Source organism: Sus scrofa, chromosome 8 (assembly GCF_054392235.1).
Source record: "Sus scrofa isolate SSC_HxYL_T2T_F1_AM1 chromosome 8, Sscrofa_HxYL_maternal_Yorkshire_Landrace_v2.0, whole genome shotgun sequence".
Classification (NCBI taxonomy): Eukaryota; Metazoa; Chordata; class Mammalia; order Artiodactyla; family Suidae; genus Sus; species Sus scrofa.
Window position 1 is genome coordinate 6,733,080 of NC_139390.1, and position 12,369 is coordinate 6,745,448.

Sequence of the window (12,369 nt, forward strand, 5' to 3'; positions counted from 1 at the left end):
TGTGTGTGCAGGTGTTGCGGAGAACCTGGACTTCCTACATTATTGGGCAGTCATGAGGGGTTTCTTCTCCCCACCCCACACTGGGGTGGAGCCAGAGAAAGCCTGTTGGGGAATCATGAGACACTTCTACCCACCAAACAAAGAGGTATGAGTGAGGTCTGGTGGGAGGAGACCTCCCATCCCTGTCTAGCAGTAGCAAGGGCACCCCCTTGGGTACCATGGAGGTCAGGTGGGGTATCTAGAATTCTACCGCCACAGTGATTCTGGGATTAAGATGCAATAGCTTACCTTCTTTTCTCAGAGTGGTGTCAGGAGGCCATTTAAAACATAAGGTTTGAACAAGATTTAGAGTCAACATAATATCTAGAATGTAAAATTTCAACTAAAAGTCACTCATTATCTCCAAAATCAGAACCTTCTGGCTTATGAGAAAAAAGACAGTCAACAGCAAGATGAATAGAAATTTTAGAATCATCTGACAAAGATTTTAAAAAGCCATCATGCATCGTTCCCATTGTGGCTCAGTGGGTTAAGGACCCGATGTTTTCTCTGTGAGGATGCAGAATCGATCCCTAGCCTCACTTGGGTTAAGGATCTGGCATTTCTGTCAGCTGCAGTGTAGGTCACAGATGTGGCTTGGATCTGGTGTTGCCATGGTTGTTACCTAGGTGCCAACCATAGCTCTGATTCTATCCCTAGCCTGGGAACTTCCACATGCTGCAAATGAAGCCATAAAAAGTAAACAAATAAAATGAAATAAAAAGCCATCACAAAATTTTTCAATGAGTAATTAAAAATAGGATGGACAGAAATTTAAAAAATACAAAAAGGCATAGACATGCAAATTCTCAGCAAAGTGAAGACATGAAGAATCAAATAAAAAAAGTAAAAATATAATAACCATAAAATAAAAAACTGGATGGATGGGCTCCATAGCAGAATGGAAAGGGAGGGGAAAGAATCAATGAACTGGACATAAACAGCAGAAATTCCCCAATCTGAGCCACATGGAGAAAGAGACTAAAGAAACAAAACAGAATACCACCAGCAACAACAGCAAAAAGGACAAAGGGAGACTCAGAGACCTGTGGGTATGACAAAGGTCTAACACTTGTGTATGGGAGTCCCAGAAAAACAGAAGAAAAAGGGTAGGGTTGAAAAAATACTCAAAGAAAAATAATTATTGACAAGTTCCCAATTTTGTAAAAGCCATGAACCTACATATTACACAAGGTGAATGAATTCCAAATAGGATAAACCAAAGAAATCCACACCAAGGCACGACACAGTCAACCTTCTATAAATTAAAGACAACAAAAATATCCTGAACGTAGCAAGAGAGAAATTATGTATTACCTTACGCAAGGGGAAAAAACAATTTAAATAGTAGTGGATTTCTTATCAGAAATTATGGAGACAAGGAAAAAAAATCAGAAGTAACCACAAAGCCAAAATACCATGTCTGTCTGCCTATCATCTACCTATCATCTATCTTTTACCTTATCTATCTATCTATCTATCTATCTATCTATCTATCTATCTATCTATCTATCATCTATCTATCTATCTATCATCTCTCTAATAGCCTTCATGAATGAAGGGGAAATTAATACATTCTTAGATAAAGAAACACTGAGGCAATTTGACATTATCATACCTACCCTGACAAATTGCTAAAATAAGTTCTCTAAACAGAAAGGAAATGTTGAAAGAAGAAAATTTGGAACTTCAGAAGAATAAAGAACAAAGTAAGTTAAAACATAGATAAGCAACAATAACATTCCTTTTGCTCTTGAGTCTTCTACACTATGTATGATGGTTGAAGCAAAAATTATAACACTTTTTTTGTAGAATATGTAAGACAATTAGAAATGAGGAAGGACAAAGGTTTGTAAAGGAAGGGAAGATTTTTACACTTTACTTGACATGGTAAAAGGACAATACTAGTAGACTGCAAGTCTCTATATATAATGGTAATATCTAAAGCAACCACTTAAAAAGCTATTCAAAATATATACCCGAATATACTATAGATAAATCAAAATGTAATTGAAAAATGTTCAAAAACCCACTGGAAGATAAGAAAAAAGAAGACAAATGCAAACAGAAAGAACAAATAGAAAGCAAAAAATTAAATGGACATTTTAAGCCTTAACATCCAAATAATTACGTTAGTTATTTACATTTAATCTAGACAGATATTGGCAGAGTGAATTAAAACAGCTCGATTAAATGCTCTCTAAAAGAAACTTATTTCAAGTATAATGATATAGGCAGGTTGAAAGGAAAATGATGGACAGCAATATTAACCTTTTAATTTTAATTAATTTTCAATATTAATCAAAGGGAAGTAGGAGTGATTACATTAATATGAAATAAAGTAGACTTCTGGGAAAAGAACTCCCAGACAGAAAGGGATATTATATGAACAGAGGATCAACCCGCCAAGAAGACATAGTAATTCTCAATGTGTATACACCAAAATTTTCGAAAAAAAATTGAAATAAGAAATAGGCAAATCCACAATTGTAGTTGGAAACTTCAATACCCTTCTCTCAACAATTAATAGAATGAGACAGAAAATCCTCAAGGTTGTAGAAGAACTTGACAGTACCATCAAATAAGAAGGTCTAATCATCTTTTATAAAATACTCAGTAGTAGCAGAATATACATTATTTTAAAGCGCCAGCGAAACATACATCAAAGTAGTCCACTTCTGGGCCATAAAAAAAATCAAAACAAATTTAAAATAATTTAAATATAAGGCATGCATGCTCAGACAAACATGGCATCAACTGAAAATTATTAACAAAGATAACAAAAAATCTCTAAGTTTTTGAAAACTAAACAGCACACTTCCAAATAATCCATGAATTAAAATGGATGATTGAAGGAAAATTTAAAAAAACACATTGAGCCGAATGAAAATAACAATACAATATATGGAAACTTGTGGGATATGACTAAAAAATGCCAAGAGGAAATTTTATTGCATTAACTAAATATATTATAAATACAGAAAATCTCAGATCAATAACCTAAATTTCTACCTTAAATAGCTAAAAAAAACTGGAGTTTCTGTTGTGGCTCAGTGGTAATGCACCCAACTGGTATCCATGAGGATTCAGGTTTGATCCCTGGCCTTGCTCAGTAGGTTAAGGATCCAGCATCACCATGGGCTGTGGCAAAGGTTACAGATGTGGCTCATGTTCAGTGTTACTGTGGCTGTGGTGTAGGCAGCTTCTATTTGACCCCTAGCCTGGGAACTTCCATATGCTGCAGGTGTGGCCCTAAAAAGAGATTAAAAAAAATAAAAATAAAATAATAGAGGAACAAAGTAAACTCCATGCAAGCAGAGGAAGAAAACCATAAAGATAAGAATGGAAATCAATGAAATCAAAAGCAAAGTCATTAGAGAAAATGGATAAAATATAAGTCTCTCTATAGCTTTTAGATAATGTAAGCTCTTTGAGGTCACATCTAAATTATATTTTCCTGGTTTTCACTTCTTGCTCATTAAACCTTGAACTGTAAGTACAATGCTAAAATTTTTCCAAAAAAAAAAAAAAAAGGAATTCATTTAAAATTACTGCCCCCCCCCGGTCCCTTCCGCCCATGACAGTTACTTGACCATATTTCATTCGATGTCTAATGTGTAGGAAAGTATACATTGGAAGTAGGGAAGATTAGATAAATACATCTGAAAGATGCATATTGGAAATTTACCAGATAGTTTTTACATGCAGTCCCAAGCCAATACTTTCACTGCCACTGGCTTTTCAAAAAGAAATGGATTTGAAATATAGACCATTATTAATATGATTCAAACCTCTAAGTTTATCCAAGTAAACCCAAGAATGCTGATCTTCAATGTGAATTGAAGAGCAGAAGCCAACGTATAGGGCCAGATGGTTCACAGGCAGTGGCTGTGCGACCCTAATCAGGCTACATCACTGTGGGTTTTTCTGGAGGCAAGGTTTCTAAGTGAGGTGAGTATAGGCACCAGCTACGGCCATCCTTGCTCTAAGGGAGTCTGACTTATTTCACTGTACCCCTGAACTCATAGTACACAGACTTTACCGCTGTACCAATGCGCTACAGTTTTTTTTCACTAAATGATACCGCCATCCCCTTAGGTACACTGCCTAGCCATATGAGAGTCATTTAAGACTCCTCTGATTTCCTCACTCTCAATATCAGCTTATCAACAAGTCTCATTGATGATGCAACCTCCAAAATGTGTCTTAAACTCTGCCCACCCTTCTCTCCTTGTTCCTCATTAAACTCCGCCTCCATTAGTTCTTGGTGGATGAGTGTAATGGTAATGGCCTTGAACTGAAGTGGTGCATTGTATTTTTATTTAATTAATTTTTATTGGCGTGTAATTGATATACAACATTATACGTTATAGGTGTACGGAATAGCGACTCACAATTTTAAAGCTACACTCTGTTTATAATTATTATAAAATATTGGCCATATGCTCTGTGTTGTACAAAATTTTATACATACCAGTTTGTCCCTCTCAATCCTCTACCCCTATCTTGCCCCTCCCCTCTTCCCTCTCCCTACTGGCAACCTTTAGTTTGTTTTCTATATCTGTGAGATTGTTTCCTTTTTGCTATATTCACTCACTTATGGTATTTTTTAGATTCCACATGTAGTTGATGTCCTATACTATTTGTTTTTTTCTTTGACTTATTTCACGTTGCTTAATACCCTCCAAGCCCATTTATGTTGCTGCAAATGGCACAGTTTCATCCTTTTTTATGGCTGAGTAGTAGTCCATTATGTATCTACCACATTGAAGTGATGCATTTTTAATCTTGCATTTGAATACAGGTCTGACTTTTTCCAACCTTTCCCCTTCCTCTTCCTTATGGGGACTTTCAACCACAAATGACGTGTTTTCTGTTCTCTAGGTTTAGAAACAGGACCCCTACTGAAATCAATGTTTCCCAGTCTTCTAGGACCTTAAGATCTGAGGAAAAACAACAACAACAAACAACCCCACACCTTCTATGCTTCATGAACTGGAAGTCTACAGCTGCCAAGGAGACATTCCTAAATTCCCAGTGGCTCTTGATTAGGATCACCTCTAGTTCTCAACTCCTGCATATGTTTAATCATTTCAGTTTATGAGTGATCTTGCCATCACACGCCAATCGAATTGCGGCATCAATTCGAGAACAGAATATAGCCCTTCCCTTAACATACGCTCATGTGCACACACCCAACACCTGTGTGTGTGTGGAGCAGACTTCGTGATCTATAGTTAGAGAGGAAGCCGGGCGTGATCTACATTAAGTCAACAAAACCTCAAGTAAAATATCAGACATTCTTTTGTGTAAACACCCTCTGGCTCCCCAACCACAGGGGATTTCTCGTGGCTCCTAGTCCTCTAACCTCTGCTACCTCTACCCCTTCTTCTCCTCTCAGGCAAAGGGTTCAGCCACACCCTTTGTGCCTTATCTCCTGCTCGCAAGTCCCAGGCATTCCTTTTAACCTCAGATAGCTCATCAATGTTACTTCAAAAGAAGACAGTTTCTTCCTGAGAGAAACTCTCATTCATGAAGGTAATACCTTATTATTCTCTTTTAAAAGGGTCTGACGATTTCAACTCAAAGGTTTCTAATCATTTGATTTTCACGCCACAGTTATTTACTGAGAACGTCTCAGGAACTTGGCACCACCTTGTCGCGGGGGCATCAGAGTAGTGTGCAAAGCCCAGCAAGAATTCTGCTCTCAGAGAGTGCAGATTTTACCTACCTAGTAGTGCCATTTGCTGTTATGGTACAATTGTAGAAACGGAAGACTTTGCAAGAGAGGAATTCAGTCCTGTGATATCACGTAAGAATCTGACCTAGACAGGAGATCCAGAAAGGCCTTTCTGGATGTGAGGGTGGAGGCAGTCTAGAAGCAGTGGTGTGTTGCTAAAAGTTTAAAAACTGGCTGTCTGTAAGACTAGGAGGAGAAAGAGCCCTGGTGTGTAGGATTTATGTTCTTTCTATGTCTTTCAGACTCTCAATGTGGTATGTCTGGCTGTGGAGCTAGAAAGGCAGGTACAAGAATGGCCATCATATAGCATCTGGACCACACAGATTTGACCTTAAGAGCACAGACACTGTGTGATATCGCTTACATGTGAAATCTAAAAAAGCCGAACCAGGAAGTTCCATTGTGGCTCAGCAGTAACGAACCCGACTGTATCTGTGAGAATGTGGATTTGATCCCTGGGCTTGCTCAGTGGATGAAGGATCTGGCGTTGCTGTGAGCTGTGGTATAGGTCACAGATATGGCTCAGATCCTGCATGGCCGTGGCTGTTGCATAGGCTGATAGCTGCAGCTCTGATTCAGCCCCTGGCCTGGGAACTTCCATGTGATGCACCTGTGGCTTTTTAGCAAAATAAATAAATAAAATGAAAAAAATGAAAACAATAAAAAGCTGAACTATGAAAACAGAGAGTTGAATAGTGGTTGCCTGGGAAAATGTTCATCAAAGGATATAGGCTTCCAGTTTGCTTGTTTGTTTGTTTGTTTTTGGCTACCCAGAGGCATAAAGCATTCCCAGGCCCTGCAGGGGTCCAACCTGGGTGCTGGAGCTGCAGAGAAGCCACTGATGCCATTGTGCCATAGCAGGAACTCCCTCCCACACTTCCAGTTTCAAGATGAGTAAGTTCTGGATATGGGAAGTACAGTATGGTGATTATAACTAATAATATTCTATTGCATACCTGAAAGCCACTGAGAGAGTAGATATTAAATGTTCTCATCACAAAGAAGAAACGGTAATTCTGTGATGGAATGGAGATACTAGCTGACACTACGGTATCGTCATTTCACAGTAGAAATGCATCCCGTCAACACGTTGTGCACCTTAAACTACACAATACACATTTCAATTGTATCTCAATAAAGCTGAAAAAAGGAGAGTTTTCAGATTTATTGAAACAGTAGAGGTATTGAAGTAGCAGAAAGTAGGCAGAGGAGTAAAATCATCAGGAAGTGAACAACTTTGAATTTTTTACTTTTTTAAATGTAAAAAGGTAAATTACATATTATAATGTAAATGTATATAAAAATGAAATTATATAAAATGTATGTAATTTCATCTTAAAGCAATACGTCTGTTTAACAACCGGCATGAACCATTCCTGGAACTTTGATGGTCAATGCTTGTGAGTCCATGCAAGCTGCATCCAGCGTAGCATTGATGTTTGAGTGAACTGGACCAAGCATGGGGAGGATACAGAAGGAGCAGCATGTGCAAAAGCCCTGCGATAAGAAGGAGCTCAGGAAGGTCACTAAGTCTTTTTGCTCTGTCCTAATAATAGGTGAAGCCCTTGAACATTTATAGATTGTACTTGGGGAATGCCGGTTGTGGGAGGCATGTGCTGGGGGGAGGGTCCCACAGTCACTGAGTGGTTTGGGTTGAATTTGGGTAAACACACAGAGAGAAGGACTCAAGCTCTGAGTAGGGGCAAGGTGCCCTTAAATGCCTTTCAATGCTGAAATGCCATGACAATCAAAAACAGACTGAAGTTTTTGAGGACAAACAGAAGAGGTAAGAACTGATGAATTAAGAACCAGAAAATGGTGTCTTGCACATTCTAAGTAGATATAAAAATATGCCAGTAACTCGAGGCAAACAACAACAACAACACAAAAAAAAAAAAAAACAAAAAACAGAGAAAACAACCACACACACACAACTGTTATCTTTAAAATAAATAGCCACAGGAAATAAGGGGTGTCAGGTGTTTTTTCCCTCCCTCCCTCTCTCTTCATGGGCTCCTATTTTTGAAACATCACTTCCCCAAAGTGTCAGACAATTATATCTGCTAATATATTTTCGCCAACCTGAGCCTAAAAAGGATAATGTGAATATTTATGCCATTCCCTCCTATCGGGAATAGGACAGTAAACCCTGCAACATTTTATTTTAGGAAGTTCCTTGTGCAGGAGAGTTCAGAGGGCACAACCCAAGATTAGGAAAAACTGATGAAGAGCCTCAAGTTGAAGAAAAAATAATCTGGCAGAGATCCCCCCTTTACTTACAGCAGGGGCGATGGCATGGCCTTCTACGACCCTTTCTGCCCTCCAGGTTTTAGCCACAGCTTCCTGACTCCACAACTACTGATATTGGGGGTTCCTCTCCCGCATCTTCTCTACTGTCCCCCAGGCAGGACCCTGGAAGTCTGCACATCCCCTGTGTCTGTCTCTGGACCCTGTGTCACAAGCCACCCCCTGGGTACCATCCCCTTCAGGCCACTGCCACTGGCCATTCCAGACAACAGCCCACCTTCTCCTCTTCATGGTCTGTTCAGAGGTGAAGTCCCCATCAGTCATGGCTGGAGAATAGATAGCCTTAAGAAAAATGGCTTTGAAGACAGTCAAATTCTTGCTTCATTGTGTATTAATTATGTGACACTGGGTCAGCCAGGGAAATTCTCTGGGCTTCAGTTTTCTTCTACGTCAAAGAGGACCTAGGGTACTTATTTTTTTCCCCATGGTAGGTGTAAAGGAAGTAAGTATACCAAAATACCTAGCACTACCAATGAATGAAAACATGTTACCTTCTATGTGATTTTTTTTTTCAGTGCCGCACCTGCGGCATATGGAAGTTCCCAGGCTGGGGGTCAAATTGGAGCTGCACCACACCACACCTACACCACAGCCACAGCAAAGCTGCAGAGCTGCATCTGTGACCTATGCCATAGCTTGTGTCAATGACAGATGCTTAACCCACTGAGTGAGGCTGGGGATCAAACCCTCCTCCTTACAAACACTACATCAGGTTCTTAACCTGCTGGGCCACAGGAGGAACTCCCTATGTTATTATTTTTATCTGCTACCCGCTCTACCCTGCATCTGTGTTTTTCAAAGGCCTGTTAACTTATCCATCTAAGTGTCTGCTATGTGCCAGGCACTGTGCTGTCCATTGTCCCTTGCCAGCCCCATGATTTATAAGAGCTGCTTACCGGATGCCTGTTCTATTTTGTGCAGAGGTGCCATCATGACTTTTCAGACTATTAGCCTTGTGTTACTGCTGAGCTAACAGATCTACCAGAGAATGAATAGAGGTGCCTTAGGCCCCAAAGTGTTGCCATTCTTGCAGGGCCACCACATGTCAGTGCTTCGACCTTAATGGCTCTGGATGCAGGCAAGTTGCCCATGCTCACTTCCTAAAAGTGTGTTTTTAAAGTTAGCCATGGCTTTTACCACTGCCCATTTAACATTCTTTTTCATTTTTAAAGGAGTGTTAATAAGGAGACACACTACTACTCAATAAGCATCTACTATATGCCTGCACTGCTGTGGAATTTTATCTTTTTTTTTTTTTTTTTTTGACCACACCTGTGGCATATGGAAGCTCCCAGGCTAAGGCTAGGGGTTGAAGCAGAGCTATAGTTGCCGGCTGACACCATAGCCACAGCAACACCAGATCTGAGCCACGTCTGTGACTTACACCACAGCTCAAGGCAACGCTGGATCCTTAACCCACTGAGTGAGGGCAGGGATTGAACCTGCATGCTCATGGACACTAATCAGGTGTGTTACCGCTGAACCATGATGGGAACTCTTGCACTGGGATCTTAGAGGCATTATTTCATTTCTTCCCAACCACCACCATGTGGAGAGACATCCTTCACCTGGTTTTGTCTCTAAGTTAGATCAAGCTGAGAGTAACGAAGGAACTTGCCCTCAATTCCAGGACTTGCAAAGCCTGAACATCAAAGCCTGACATCAAAGCACGACCATTTTGCAGCCTGCAGGGCTATCAATCTATCAATAGGCTTAGCTCTGCCACTCTGGCTTTGGACCGAGACTCCTCACCTCTCAGAACGTGAGAGCAACAGCATTGCCCTGTCAGGTGGGATCCTGACATTCTCGGCTCAGTCTTTCCCTCCTCTTTACTCAAATTCTCTACTGTCAGGGTCAGTTTGTGGACAATTTATATCAAGGTTGAGGGAAACTTAACAAAAGAAAAGTTTAATAGACTCACCATTGAAGGCACAGAAGTTGAGCAAAAAACACGTCTGGATGACTTGCAACTGCATTCACTATGCGTCTTCTAGATTATGACCAAATTCTGGCTGCCATAACAAACAGAATCATCAAATTTTCTTCACTGTCAAAATGTTTTGTGTCAGTGCTTGTTTGGAAGTCTCTTCCCTTTCTGGATCCCCTGTAAGGATCTTGGTCTGTAAATAGATTAGTCAATTTGATGGGTGCAGCGGTCAAGGAGAACTGAATCAGGGTGCAATCACAAAGTTGCTGGCCGGAGCCTGGTGGCTTTGGAACAAAGCAGGTGAGCAGTGCTGAGGTGGGGCCACAAGCCTGATGCACAGCTGTGTTGACATCAAACAGTTGCATGATCCCGTGGCGTTCTTGCCTTATGAACAGTCTCCCCCACCCAGACCAGAAATCTTCCTCTCTAAAGGCAGCAAATGTGCCATTTCTCTTTCTTTACTTGTCAGCATTCTATATAAGATCTGGATTCTGATCTTTTGTTATGTATATTGCAAATATCTTCTCCAGGATGAGGGTTGCCTTTTTTCTGTTTTGATGAGCTGAGACTCACCCTCCATTCCATATTGATTGGTGGTGCTGGCCAGGAGCATTACTTTACAAAGGATTTTTGAGACCATGGGCAGCTCAGTAGGGAAGAGCACCATTATCTATTAAGGATGTCCGCCAACCATGGGGGTCCCCAGGACTGTCATTTTATACCCTGGAATAAGCTAGCTAAAGAGTCAAACAGATTTCAGGTCATGTTTCTGTCAATGCACCCACCGGATGGAACTCTGAGGACAGGTGAAGGGGAAGATAAAAATCATGAAAGGAGTAGGGATAGCACAGGCTATCAATAGGTAGTGGAAATACACACATCCTCTCTCCTATGGAGACAGGCAGATTTTGCCTTCTTCGAGGTTACATGAACTCTAGATTGGAAGGGTGAATAGAAGTTTACCCAGTAGGAAAAAGAATATCTCAAGACATGTAAAGGGGTATGAGATGAATAAATGGTATGTTCAGGGAAGTCCAAGCAGTTCAGTGGTCCTGTGTCAACACAGGTGTAGCAGATGATGGAGAGAAATGATGCTGGGTAGGATTCTGGTTCACATCGTCGTCATGGACATACTCTGTATGCTAAACAATTGAGACTTTGTTCTGCAGGTTGTGGTAGTGTCAGTTCTTGACACTAGTTTTAGTTAGCACTAGAGGCAAAATGTGTGAGATAATAAAACAAGGCTTGAGTGAAGGAATAATAGAAACATGGGACCAGGAAATACTTAGACATGAGCAGGTGATAAGATAGTAGCATCAGCTAGGTCTTGAATCAAGGCTATGGGCTCGTGTTTCATGTCTTGTTTTAGCAGAGGCTTCTACCTGAGGATGGAAGGGCAAGTTTGGGACTTAGTCTTTGAAAAAGTGGGGATAATGAGAGTAAAGGGTAATTAGTGGGAACTCGGACCCAGGAGTTGTGGTAGAAATCTAGTTATCAATCTTGGAGTACAGAGAGATAAAAAGAGACTAGGACTCAGGGCTGGTACAGGCTGTTGGTGTGGGCAGTTGGTCTCACGGGTGACAAGGAAGCTCTCGTTTCAGACCTGAGGCAGAAGATCAGATGCCACCGGAGTGAAACTGACCTGACATTCAGAACTTTCAGTGAATGCGTTGCTTGAAGCCTCGGCAGAGCAGAGAGCGCAGGCTGTGCCACTTCTGAGCCTGAGTTTATATCCCCTCCAGGCCCTACATGTCTACAGGATCTTGAACAAAACTGGCTCTTCTCTGAGAGGTTGAGCACCTTGACATGTCAAACAAGACTAGGGCAGTGCCGGGCAAAGATGAAGGAACAGTCCTTCTAGCTGCAGGGTCAGGACTGGCTCCTCTTGTCACTTCTGCCTGCTTCCTGCCCTCTGTCTCCCCCTCTCCCCACATCCAAGACTCCTAGAGTTGGACCAGGAAAGAGGCATTTCGGCAGTTCCAGAATGACTCTTAGATTTGTCAATTTTGTGAGCCAGACTCTGAGCTCCAGTTTTGATTAACACAGCTTCTACCGCACCTCCTCCCTGCATCATGCCTCTGTTCTCACTGGAAGGGTCTCAGGCACTGCCCAGCTGAGTGACCTTGATCAAATGTAGGCTACCTACTTCCTTATCTCTGAGCTCCTACTTCCTCATCTGCAAAGCAAAGAGAATAATCTCACCTTCATAGAGTTGAAATGAGGTTTTCTTATGAGTATTGGGGAAATGCACATACCACACGTTCACCATCTTTGCTAAATGCTCCACAAACTCCACGGTCCCTATGATGCGATCATGATGGCCTCTTGGGCTCGGTGAGTCATACCTTGACAGTCT

General features: G+C 41.1%; 1 protein-coding gene across 1 annotated transcript in view; it reads right to left on the reverse strand.

Annotated features, from left to right (window-relative positions):
- Positions 1–10,263, reverse strand: part of CLNK (cytokine dependent hematopoietic cell linker) — a 206,379-nt gene extending 196,116 nt beyond the window's left edge. The window contains exon 1 of the mRNA XM_084973845.1: positions 10,008–10,263. The gene's annotated coding sequence lies outside the window, so the exon portion shown is untranslated. The remainder of the gene's footprint in view (positions 1–10,007) is intronic.
- Positions 10,264–12,369: the final 2,106 nt, after the last annotated feature.